Below are 13,316 nucleotides of genomic sequence, written 5' to 3' on the forward strand. Positions count from 1 at the left end.
AAGTAAGCCCTCACATGGCCATATTGACAGAAAAATAAAAAAGTTATGGCTCTGGGAAGGATTGGAGCGAAAAACGAAAACGCAAAAACGAAAAAGGGCTGCATCTTGAAGGGCTTATACAGTCAGTGAAATATTTTGCCTAACAAAAGAAATCCTCCTGTGATCCCCTGCTGTAATGTCAGTATTGTCTTTTCCTTCCCAGGAGATGTGGTATAGACACGTCGCTCATCTGCCGCCGGAATTCGCACAGACACAGTAAATCAGACCGCCACCATCTTTGTGCAGACAGATAGCGGTCACATTAAAACTGCACATGCGCTCCTCCTGTACGAAGATGGTGGCAGTCAGTGAGTCATTCAGCTGATCCCAGCGGCGGTGTGTTGGCGACGGTGTTCCATTGGTGGTACCGCGCAAGAGGCTGCGTACGGCGTATACAGTGTGTGTGTGTGGTGCGTACGGCTTATACAGTGTGTGTGATGCGTACAGCGTATACAGTGTGTGTGATGCGTACAGTGTATACGGTGTGTGTGGTGCGATGGTGTTCCGCTGGTGGTACCGCACAGGAGGCTGGCACCACCAGCAGTTTCCATATTGAGACACCCATCACTTGGGTGTCCCAATATGAAGGTCGGTGAACTTCCGCCGCTTGGAATTCTGGGATCTGGACACATCTGAACGGAACAGGATGTGAAGACATCACAAGGAAAGTATATATTAAGACTATTTTGGGTAACATCACTCTCTGATTTAAGGGCATAAAAATGAAAAGTTAAAAAATTGTGAAATTTAAAATATTTTTTTGCCAAATTTCAGATTTTTTTCATAAATTAATGCAACTCATACCAAACAAATTTTACCACTGTCATGCAGTACAATATGTCACAAACAAAAGCATTCTTGGAGTCTGCAGGATTTGTTGAAGCTTTCCATAGTTATTACCAAATAAATTGACACTGGTCAAATTTGTAAAATTTGGCCTTGTCATGAAGGCGAAAACAGGCTTGGGGGTAAAGGGATTAAAGGGGTTGTGTGGTCTCATAAGAAAAGTTTGCAGTTACTCTATAGGACTGCAGAATGAAAGTACACATATTTGGTGTCGACCCGCTCTATAAAACTGTCCCACTAGAAATATGAAAAAATGATAGCTCTCAAAAATATGGTGATGCAAAAACTAGTTATTGTAATAAAAAGCATCTTTTAGTGTGACAGCAGCCAAACATTAAAACCCAATATAAATCTGGTATTGCTGTAGTTGCAAAATCACTGTAGTTGCTAAATCACTTATGCCGCGCTAGGAATGGCATAAAAAATAAATAAAACCAATTCTTCACCTGCTGTTGATTTTTTTTCATTCTTCCTGCGCTGAGTGCTTACATCGGGGATTCCGTGTAAATCTCTGAAATACATGATTCAGACGGAACCTCTGGCTGAAGATTCCCTAAGGGCTGTCCCACACGTCCAGATAATTCCGGTACCGGAATAAATCGGTACCGGAGTTATCCGTGTCCGTGTGCCTGGGAACTCACGTAGGCCATACGAGCGGCACACGTGTGCCGCCCGTATGGCGAGTGGGTACCACACGGAGCGTGTGGTACCCACGCGTCTGGTCCCCTGCATCTGGTGCTGAAGCCGCGATTCATATGTTCCCTGCAGCAGCGTTTGCTGCAGAGAAAATATGAATAATAGTGTTTAAAATAAAGATCTATGTGTCCGCCGCCCCCCCACCCCCTGTGCGCCCCCCCCCGCTGTTCAGAAAATACTTACCCGCCTCCCTCGCTCCTTCCTGGTCTGGCCGCAGCTTCTAGTGTATGCGGTCACGTGGGGCCGATCATTTACAGTCATGAATATGTGGCTCCACCTCCCATAGGGCAGAGCCGACTATTCATGATTGTAAATGATCGGCCCCACGTGATCGCATACAGTGGAAGCCGCGGCCAGACCAGGAAGCAGCGAGGGAGGCGGGTAAGTATTTTCTGAACAGCGGGGGGGCGCACAGGGGGTGGGGGGGCGGCGGACACATAGATCTTTATTTTAAACAATATTATTCATATTTTCTCTGCAGCAAACGCTGCTGCAGGGAACATATGAATCGCGGCTTCAGCACCAGTGGGGGGGACAGCGCTTACTGTAGCGCTGTCTCCGGCACGCCACACGGACCCCAGACGGAGACTGTCCGTGTGAGGTCCGTGTTTTACACGGACCCATTGACTCTATTGGGTCCGTGTAATCCGTGCGCTCCCACGAACACTGACATGTCTCCGTGTTTGGCACACGGAGACACGGTCCGCAAAAAATCAATGACATCTGCACAGATGCATTGATTTTTATGGGTCTACGTGTGTCAGTGTCTCCGGTACGTGAGGAAACTGTCACCTCACGTACCGGAGCCACTGACGTGTGAAACTGGCCTAAAATGAGGCATTGTGGACACAGTCTGACCTGTGATCCAGCGGTGTCCGTCTTTTTAGGATTGCATAAAAGTGCCGTCGGCCACAGTTTTGTGCACTTTTGAAAAAAACACTGCTGAACAAAGGCCAGACAGAGTCCAGAGTGACTCTGCTGCTTCATTATAGTGAATGGATCCATTGCGCGTTTCATCTGAATCACATCACCCAGAAACTAGATGGAAACCACAAAGTTAGTGCTCAGCGTAGATAAATGTGATCTCCAATGTTATGTAAAATGTTCCCAATAAAATCTTCAACTCAATCCACAAAAAATGCAAGTCCGCACTCAGGTCTGTCATCTGTTAGGCCTGTTTCACACGTCAGTGGCTTCGGTACGTGTGGCGACAGTTTCCTCACGTACCGGAAACACTGACTCACGTAGACACATTAAAGTAAATGTGTCTTTGCACATGTCAGCGTGTTTTCATGGACCGTGTGTCCGTTTGCAAAACACGGAGACATGTCAGTGTTCGTGGGAGCGCACGGATCACACGGACCCATTAAAGTCAATCCGTGTACCATCCGTGTGCTGTCCATGTGCGTTTTTCCTGTCATAGGGTTAAAATTGTAAATTGTTGCAATACACGGACACACGTACAGCACACGGAACCTAAAAACGTATTCACGGACATCACACGGATCCCACACGGATGGCTTACGTGAGCACACGGACAGGGATAACTCCGGTACCGGAATTATCTGGACGTGTGAGACTGGCCATAAGGGAAATATAGGGAGCTTCCAGGTTCCTGGTAGCACAAAGGCTCTGGAAAAGCTAAATGGCTTCTCACCCACCAGAAGAAATTCAGCAAATTCCTCGCTCCCAAATCCAAATGCCCCCCTCCCTTCCGGGCCCCATTGTGCCTAAACAACATTTAGCATCCACATGTTTGACATTTCTGTAGTGATGAGAACCCGCCTAATTTACAGCTGCGTGTCTCCAGAAGCATGAGCTGGGCATATAATGTACTGGTCACTACAGCGGCAGTTTGCAGTTTTCATCCAGCAACATCCACTGCTGCCTGTTTCTGGAAAACACCCATGGAGTCAAAATAGTTACTACATCTGTAGATAAATTCCCATAGAGTTATAATTTCCAAAATGTGGTCACTTGAGGGAGGATTCTGCTTTTTTAGCACTTAGGGGCTCTTTATAAGGAATCCACAAACTAGTCTAGGAAAATCTGCGTCCCATGAGGTAAATAGAGCTCTGTCCCTCCTGAGTCACTCCGTATGGCAAAGCAGTACTGTACAGCCACATATGGGGTATTTCTACATTCAGCAGATATTGTGGGACAAATTCTGGTGACTTTTCCCAGTGTGAAAATGTAAAACTTGGGGCTAAGGCTGGGTTCACATTACGTTATAGGCATCCGTTAGACAGACTACATTACACCGTGGCATAACGCGGTGTAACGTAGTCCGTTAACGCTACCATTAAATCCTATGTCGGACGCATCGCTAGCGCACGTCCACAATGGGCGTGCGTTAGCGATGTGCCGTTATTGAGTGACGGACCCTGGGACGCGGGCTGTAGCGTTGTCGAGTCCGTCAATACTAGCACAGATAGAGCATCTGCTAGCTCTATCTGCGCTAGCGCGATTACATATCGGCACTTGCGTTAACAGCAGCCCGTTAACGCATGTGTTGAACAGGCTGCTGTTAACGCAATGTGAACCCAGCCTAACACACAATCTTGGTGGTAAAAATGAATATTATTTTTTCTTCACTGCCCAATGGTATAAAAGTTTGTCACACACCTGTGGTATCAATATAATCACTGCACCCATAGATGAATTCTTTAAGTGGTTTAATTGGTTAAATGGCATCACTTATGGGGGGCTCTGCTGTTCTGGCATCTTAGGGTCTCTGCCAATGTAACATGGCACCCTCAAACAAGTGCAGCAAAATCTGCACTGTAATATGGCACTGCTTCCCTTCTGAGCTTTGCACTGTGCCTCAAAAGTAGTTTTCGACAACACATCTGTGAACTCAGGAGAAATTGCACAACAAAATTTGGGGTCCATTTTCTCCTTTTGCCCTTGTGAAAGTACAAAATTTGTAGCTAAAAAAGATTTTTGTGGGAAAAATGTGAGTCGAAATGTGTTTTTGTTTTTGTTGTTTTTATTTTTTTTTTATTTTCACGGCTTAACGTTATAAACTTCTGTGTAGTACCTGGAGGTTCAAGGTGCTCAATACTCCTCTTTATAAGGTCCCAAAGGGGTCTAGTTTCCAAAATTGTTTCACTTGTGGGGGGTTTCCACTGTTTAGGCACATCAGGGGCTCTTCAAACGCGATATGGCAACCGCTAATTATTCCAGCATATTTTACATTCAAAGGCCGTACTCAGCGTATGAAATTATGGTCCGTTTTTTACGACCGTAATACGCAGAAATGTTCCCAAAATAGTGATCCGTATGTCATCCGTAGGCAGGGTGTGGCAGCGTATTTTGCACATGTTATCCTCCGTATGTAATCCGTATGGCATCCGTACTGCGATATTTTCTCGCAGGCTTGCAAAACCGACATCTAATGGATTTATGTGCTCAAATGTTCGTTAAAACATATATACAGTATATATATATATATATATATATATATATATATATATATATATATATATATAATGTGTATACTGTATTTATATTTCATACAGCGCTAGATATCAGAAAAGCCGGTAATTCAATTGCCGGCTTTTCCTATCTCCTTCACAAACCTGACAGGGTATGAGACATGGTTTACATACAGTAAACCATCTCATATCCCTTTTTTTTGCATTTTCCACACTACTAATGTTAGTAGTGTGTATGTGTAAAATTTGGGCGCGCTAGCTGGTAAAATAAAGGGTTAAATCGCGGAAAAAAATTGTCGTGGGCTCCCGTGCAATTTTCTCCGCCAGAGTGGTAAAGCCAGTGACTGAGGGCAGATATTAATAGCCTAGAGAGGGTCCATGGTTATTGGCCCCTGCTGGCTAAAAACATCTGCCAAAACCAAACCAAACCACAAGGATTCCTAAAATATAACTTTTAATGTATAAAGTTAAAACCACACAGTTCTAAAATTGAGGACAAAATATTGAAAATTGAATAAATAACCAACATGGGGAATAACTGACCCCTATCAAATACCCTACTCCTGTCCACTACCTATTTGCGGAGGTTGGCACCCTAAGTTACTGCGGTTGGTGCCCCCGCTCCACGAAGGCTGGCCCTGATGGCCCTACAAATTCCCTATCGTCCCTAATAGGTAGTGTCATAGATACCAATAGCCCAAAAACCAAAAGTAATATAAAAAATTAGCAAAACTGTTTATGTAAAAAATAGAAGAAATTAGAAAAAGCAAACTGAACAAAAAAACTCAAAAATAGTTATATAGCCAACAGGCTGAAAACCCTAAATAGGGTACTTATATACAGTGTACCATTTTTTTGGGTATAAAAAGGGGGAAATATCAATATCCCAATTATACAAGCCAACTCAATTAAGGAGAACCACTCGGATAACAAAAATACTGACATAGACTTATCCCACAATAGTGAAGTCAGCCATAAAATTATAGAGTGGAAACCCCAGTGCCACACATGATAGTTTCAGTGGCATACCAATTTACCCAAAAACCAAAAATAATTTTCAGTTAAAACCATCTGCCCCCAGCCACCCCAGAAAAGGCACATCTGGAAGATGCGCCTATTCTGGCACTTGGCCACTCTCTTCCCTCTCCCGTGTAGCGGTGCGATATGGGGTAATGAAGGGTTAATGTCATCTTGCTATTGTAAGGTGACATTAAGCCAGATTAATAATGGAGAGGCGTCAATTATGACACCTATCCATTATTAATCCAATAGTACAAAATGGTTAATAAAACACACACACATTATTACAAAGTACTTTAATGAAATAGACACAGGGTGTTGTAATATTTTATTAGACTCTTAATCCACCTGAAGACCCTCGTTCTGTAAAAAATAAAAATAAAAAAACAATATCCCATACCTTCCGTCGTTCAGGTCACGTCCCACGATGTAAATCCATCTGAAGGGGTTAAATCATTTTGCACCCAGGAGCTCTGCTAATGCAGTCGCTCCTGTCTGTAAAACTTGGTGAATGAATGGAATGCAGGGCAATGTACTGTAGTTACCTCGAGTCGCGGTGATGCGCCCTCTGCTGGATGTCCTCATATGAACTGGAGCCTGGGAATTTTTTCCACGCTCGAGTTCATATGAGGACATCCAGCAGAGGGCGCATCACCGCGACTCAAGGTAACTACAGGACATTCCCCTGCTTTCCATTCATTCCCCGGGGTTTTACAGCCACGAGCACAACTGCATTAGCAGAGCTCCTGGGTGTAAAATGCGATATGACGCTTTGATTTAAGGGCATAAAAATTAAAAGTCTGAAAATTGCAAAATTTTCACCAAATTTCTGTTTTTTTCACAAACGCAAGTCATATCAAAGAAATTTTACAGCTATCATAAAGTACAATATGTCACAAGAAAAAAAATCTCAGAATCACTGAGATCAGTTGTAGCGTTCCAGAGTTATTACCTCATAAAGTGACAGTGGTCAGAATTGTAAAAATAGGCCTGTCAGGAAGGTGAAACAGGCTTTGTCTCAAAGCGGTTAAGGGAACCTGTCATCAGTTTCGGTCATTATGAAATAAGTCCACCGCCTTTCAGGGCTGATATACAGCATTCTATTATGCTGTATATCTGCCCCCAACCTGACCTGTAAGAGAAGAAAAATAACTTTTATTATACTCACCTGTGGGACTGTCCGGTCCGAGGGGTGTTGCAGGTCTTGGTCCGGTGCCTTCCATCTTGTTGTGATGCTGTCCTCCTGCTTGCTTCATATGGATGAAGGCCTACTTCTCTGACCTGTTGAGGGCAGAGCAAGGTACTGAAGTGTGCATGTGCCGGGGTTCTTTGACCTTTCTTAGCTCTTGCGCACTGCAGTACTTTGCTCTGCCCTCAACAGGTCAGAGAAGTACACCTGCGCAGGAGCGCGATGCTGAGGAGATTGTGTGGATGATGTAGGGACGCATCATCCACATGAAGCAAGCAGGGGGACGACTATCGTAAGAAGATGGGAGGCGCTGGACCAAGACCTGCGACAGCCCTTGGACCGGACAACCCCGAAGGTGAGTATAATTTATTTTTCTTCTCTTACAGGTCGGGTTGAGGGCAGTTTTACAGCATTATAGAATAGTGTATATCAGCCATGAAAGGTGGTGGCCTTACTTTACATTGGCCCAAACTGGAGACAGGTTCACTTTAAGTTAGGCTGCCCGATACTCAAAATTCCTGATATACTTGATGCAAGAATATACAGTGCCTTGCAAAAGTATTCGGCTCCCTGGAACTTTTCAAACTTTTCCTACATATCATGCTTCAAACATAAAGATACCAAATGTAAATTTTTGGTGAAGAATCAACAACAAGTGGAACACAATTGTGAAGTTAAACAAAATTTATTGTTTTTTTTTAACATTTTTGTGGAAATTCAAAAACTGAAAAGTTGGGGCGTACAATATTATTTGGCCCCTTTAACTTAATACTTTGTTGCGCCACCAAAAATTTACATTTGGTATCTTTATGTTTGAAGCATGATATGTGAAAGGTTGAAAAGTTCCAGGGAGCCGAATACTTTCACAAGGCACTGTAGATCTAGTTGGGAAGGTGGAGAGGTTTGCTTCCAGTGATAGGCAATCAAACAATGTTCTGCTGTCAGCATGTGTAAAAGCAATCGTATGGATCTCTTAGATATGGACTTAGGGAAGTTATTTAATAGAAAGAGCTGAGCATTCAGTGGGACATCTACTCTGAAAACTTGCTTAGTGAGGAGTTAGACATTCACCCAAAGCGTTTTAATCAAAGGGCAGTCCCAAAAAATATGAAAAATAGAACTTCTAGATATGACGAACCGCCAGCAAAGGGGAGAAGTAGATGGGTCTATTTTATGTAAAAATTCGGGTGTGTGGTACCAAAGATGAAGGTTTTTGTACAGATGTTTTTTGTATAAAATACAAGATGCAGGCTTAGCTTTTCTGGTCCAAACATTTCTCCATTCTACCACTGTTTTACCCAGATATTCCTACCATTTGAGCAATATAAGAGTGTCTAGTTAAGGAATTTGTGTCTGAAGTCTGTAGAATATTGTCAATACTAGAAATTAAACCTTTTTTTTGTTGAAGTATTCTTGCATAGTCTCTCAAAGGAGGGAGGTGTGTAGACCATGGAATAATGATGAAGCAAAGTGCCTGATCTTAACCCACTTCATGACCCCAGCTTTGTTCGGTTTTGCGTTTTCGCTTTTTGCTCCCCTTCTTCCCAGAGCCATAACTTTTTTTTATTTTTCCATCAATATGGCCATGTGAGGGCTTATTTTTTGCGGGACAAATTGTACTTTTGAGCGACATCATTGGTTTTACCATGTCATGTAGTAGAAAACGTGAAAGCTTGTTTTTTGTTTGGCTTTTTTGCTAGGTTCACTGAATGCTAAACTGACCTGCCATTATGATTCTCCAGGTCATTACGAGTTCATAGACACCAAACATGTCTAAGTTCTTTTTTATCTAAGTGGTGAATAAAAAAATTCCAAGCTTTGCTTTAAAAAAATTGCGCAATTTTCAGTTACCCATAGCATCTCCAATTTTCGTGATCTGGGGTCGGGTGAGGGCTTATTTTTTTTGCGAGATGAGCTAACTGTTTTAATAATACCATTTTGGTGCAGATACATTCTTTTGATGGCCCGTTATTGCATTTTAATGCAATGTCGTGGCAACCAAAAAAGCGTAATTCTGGCGTTTTGAATTTTTTTGCTACGCCGTTTAGCGATCAGGTTAATCCTTTTTTTTTCTTGATAGATCGGGTGATTCTGAACGTGACGACACCAAACGTGTGTAGGTTTGATTTTTTTTTTTGAATTGTTTTATTTTCAATGGGGCGAAAGGGGGGGGGGTGATTTAAACTTTTTTTTTTTTTTTTATTGTTTTCTTATTTTTTAAAACATTTTTTTTACTTTTGCCATGCTTCAATAGCCTCTAGAAGCTGGCACAATTTGATCGGCTCTGCTACATTGGAGCGATGCATAGATCACTCCTATGTAGCTGAATTACTGCATTGCCATGAGCGCCGACCACAGGGTGATGCTCACAGCAATCTGGCATCAACAATAGGTCTTCAGGTGACCTCTGGTTGTTATGCCAATGCTCCCATGACCCCCCGATCACGTGACTGGGTCACCGGTGCGTGCATTTCCGACCCAATGGCCGGAAGCGCTTGTTAAATGCCGCTGTCAGAGTTTGACAGCGGCATTTAACTAGTTTGCGGGTGGATCGCGATTCCACCTGCCGCTATTGCTGGCACATGTCAGCTGTACAAAACACCGCCGGAGCCCGCATCAAAGGAAGAGATGCGACCTCCGCTGTACTAGTACGGCGGAGCTCGGGAAGGGCTTAATGTATTGGAATAATAAAAGAGAATGGGGGAGAACTTTTTCAGCTCATCATAGGAATGTAAAATTCATGTTTTATAGTTGATTATGTCAGCGAAGTTATACAAACCAGATTGAGTCCATACCCCTGTTATTGAGTGGCTTAGACTTTCAGAGAAATTTAGATGGAAAAGGAAGGAAGAGAGGAGTTCAGTGAAGCCAGATAGAATATTTTAGAGCAGACCCCCCCATATTTCTTGTGTGCATCATTGGACCTAATAGGTCTTTTGAACGAGGATTGTAAGCCCCATTCCAGATCAGGGAATTTGGGTGAGCTGGGGCTAACCATAACTTTTCAATATCCATCCATTTCGTATAGACACGTTTAGAAGACCACAATGGGATCATGCAGAGGTGCGATGCCCAATAATAATGAACAAAGTTAGGAGCCGCTAGGCCTCTCATCTTTTTATCAGCCAGCATAACCGACTTTGGAATTCTATGATGTTTTCCTGCCCGTATGAAATTGAAAATGATTGCTTGAAAAGCATGTAAATCTGAGTGGGATCGTTATGGGTAAAGTCTCAAAAAGATAGAAACGTTTTGGACAAGAGACATTTTTATTGCTGAGATGCATCCAAATAGTGTCAGAGGAAGTGATTTCCATTTCGTCAGTAATTATCACATTTCTTTATATAGTGGAGGGAAATTGTTCTCATATAGAGTGGTGTACGAGGTGGTGAAATTAATTCCTAGGTATTTGAGCGAGGTGGTGCGTCAGTGGTATTTAAAGGTACTCTGGATGTGATCTAGATGGGAGTCATTGATGTTAAGTGGGAGGGCTTAAGTTTTAGATGTATTTGTTTAATACCCTATTGGCCAAATTTTAACCCCTTAACAACCGCCGATACGATTTTTAACGGTGACAGTTAAGTTTACTTAAACCACAGCGCCTTTAATTAACGGCGCTGTGGAAAAAGTGTATAGCGCCCCAAGAGTCAGATGGTCTCCGGGGTCTCGGCTGCCTGGGGTAGCAGAGACCCCAGAGAACATGATTAAGGTCGGTTTTCACTGACCCCCGGGTTGTGATCGCTGTTGTTAAGCGTATAACGGTGACTGCAAAAAAAGCACGATTTGCCATTTAATTTCTCTCGCACATCAGAGGACAGAGAAATGGGGTCCCTGATCGCCCCCGATACTTACCATTGTCTCCCTGTGTCCCTGGGTTCTCCTGCTTCTACCTATAGCCGCTGGCGTCTTCTTCCGGTAAGAAAATGGTGGGTGCTTGCGCCTGCCGAGATCTGCTGGCCGGCAACAATATGAAGACTTTTCCTATTGGTTCATTTTGGTCACAGTGGTAGACCCTATCACAGTGACAAAAAAAAAGAATAGTAAGTAAAACCCTCATTAACATCCTTTTAGTTAGAGAAAAATAATAAAATAAAGAAAATATATTTATTTCCATTTTTCCATTAGGGTTAGAGTTGGGCTAAAATTAGGGTTAAGGTTGGGGCTAAAGTTAGGATTGGGGCTAAAGTTAGGGTTAGAGTTGGAATTAGGGTCAGGGTTGGTATTAGGGTTAGGATTGGGATTAGGGTTGGTATTAGGGTTATGGTTGGTATTTGAGTTAGGAGTGTTTTGATGTTAGGGTTGTGATTAGGATTATCATTAGGGTTCGGGATTGGGGTTAGGGGTGTGTTGGAGTTAGGGTACATCTGGGGGTCTCCAAGCGCGACATGGTGCCACCATTGATTCCAGCCAATTTTGCGTTTGGCCATGCTCCCAAACAGTGGTTTACCCCCACATATGGGGCATCCGCATACTGAGGACAAATTGGACAACAACTTTTGGGGTCCAATTTCTCCTGTTACTCTTAAAAAAAAAATAAAAAAAAATTGGGGGCTAAAAAATAATTATTCTGGGATTTTTTTTATTTTATTTTCACGGCTCTGCGTTATAAACTTCTATGAAGCACTTGGGCGTTCAAAGTGCTCCCCATACATCTAGTTAAGCTCCTTGGGGGGTCTAGTTTCCAAATTGGGGTCACTTGTGGGTGGTTTCTACTATTTAGGCACATCAGGGTCTCTGCAAACGCAACATGACACCCGCAGACCATTCTATCAAAGTCTGCATTCCAAAACGGCGCTCCTTCCCTTCTGAGCTCTGCCATGTGCCCAATCAGTGGTCCCCCCCCCCACATATAGGGTATGAGCGTACTCAGGACAAATTGGACTACAACGTTTGTGGTCCAATTTCTCCTGTTACCCTTTGTGAAAGTAAAAATTTGGGGTGAAAAGATCATATTGTGGAAAAATATTTTTTATTTTCACGGCTCTAAGTTATAAACTTCTTTGAAGCGCTTGAGGGTTCATACTGCTCACCACACATTTAGGTAAGCTCCTTGGGGGGGGGGGGGGGTCTAGTTTCCAAAATGGTCATGGGGGGGGTTTCTACTGTTTAGGTACATCAGGGTCTCTAGAAAGGCAACATGATGCCCACAGACCATTCCATCAAAGTCTGCATTTTAAAACATCACTACTTCCCCTCCGAGCCCAAACAATGGTCCCCCCCCACATATGGGGTATTGGCATACTCAGGACAAACTGGACAATAACATTTGGCATCCAATTTCTCCTGTTACCCTTCTGAAAAAAAAAAATAATAATTGCGGGCTAAAAAAATCATTTTTGAGGAAAAAAAATATTTTTTATTTTCGCGGCTCTGCGTTATAAACTACTGTGAAGCACTTAAAGGTTCAAAGTGCTCACCACGCATCTAGATAAGTTCCTTAAGGAGTCTAGTTTCCAAAATAGTGTCACCTGTGGGGGGTTTCTACTGTTTAGGCACATCAGGGGCTCTCCAAACGCAACATGGTGTCCGATCTCAATTCCAGCCAATTCTGCATTGAAAAAGTCAAATGGCGCTCCTTCCCTTCTGAGCTCTGCCGTGTGCCCAAACAGTGGTTTACCCCCACATATGGGGTATCGGTGTACTCAGAACAAATTGCACAACAAAATCGGTGGGCTAATTTCTCCTGTTACCCTTGTGAAAATAAGTTTGGTGGTGAAAAGACCTTTTTTTGTGTAAGAAATTATTTTTCATTTTCACGGCTCTACTTTATAAACTTCTGTGAAGCACTTGGGGGTTCAAAGCGCTCACCAGACATCTAGATAAGTTCCTTAAGGGGTCTAGTTTCCAAAATGGTGTCATTTGTGGGGGCTTCCACTGTTAAGGCACATCAGGGGCTCTCCAAAGGCGTCCGATCTCAGTTCCAGCCAATTCTGCATTGAATAAGTCAAACCGCACTCCTTCTCTTCCAAGCTCTGCCGTGTGCCTACACAGTGGTTTGCCCCCACATATGGGATATCGGCTTATTCAGGACAAATTGCACAACAACTTTGGTGGTTTAATTTCTCCTTTTACCCTTGTAAAAATCAAAA

At 43.1% G+C, this 13,316-nt stretch overlaps 1 protein-coding gene across 3 annotated transcripts in view; it reads left to right on the forward strand.

The window, feature by feature from the left end:
• The window catches only part of MTG1 (mitochondrial ribosome associated GTPase 1), a 374,570-nt gene that overhangs the window by 261,731 nt on the left and 99,523 nt on the right, over positions 1-13,316 (forward strand). The window lies entirely within an intron of this gene.

Source organism: Ranitomeya variabilis, chromosome 4 (genome assembly GCF_051348905.1).
Source record: "Ranitomeya variabilis isolate aRanVar5 chromosome 4, aRanVar5.hap1, whole genome shotgun sequence".
Classification (NCBI taxonomy): Eukaryota; Metazoa; Chordata; class Amphibia; order Anura; family Dendrobatidae; genus Ranitomeya; species Ranitomeya variabilis.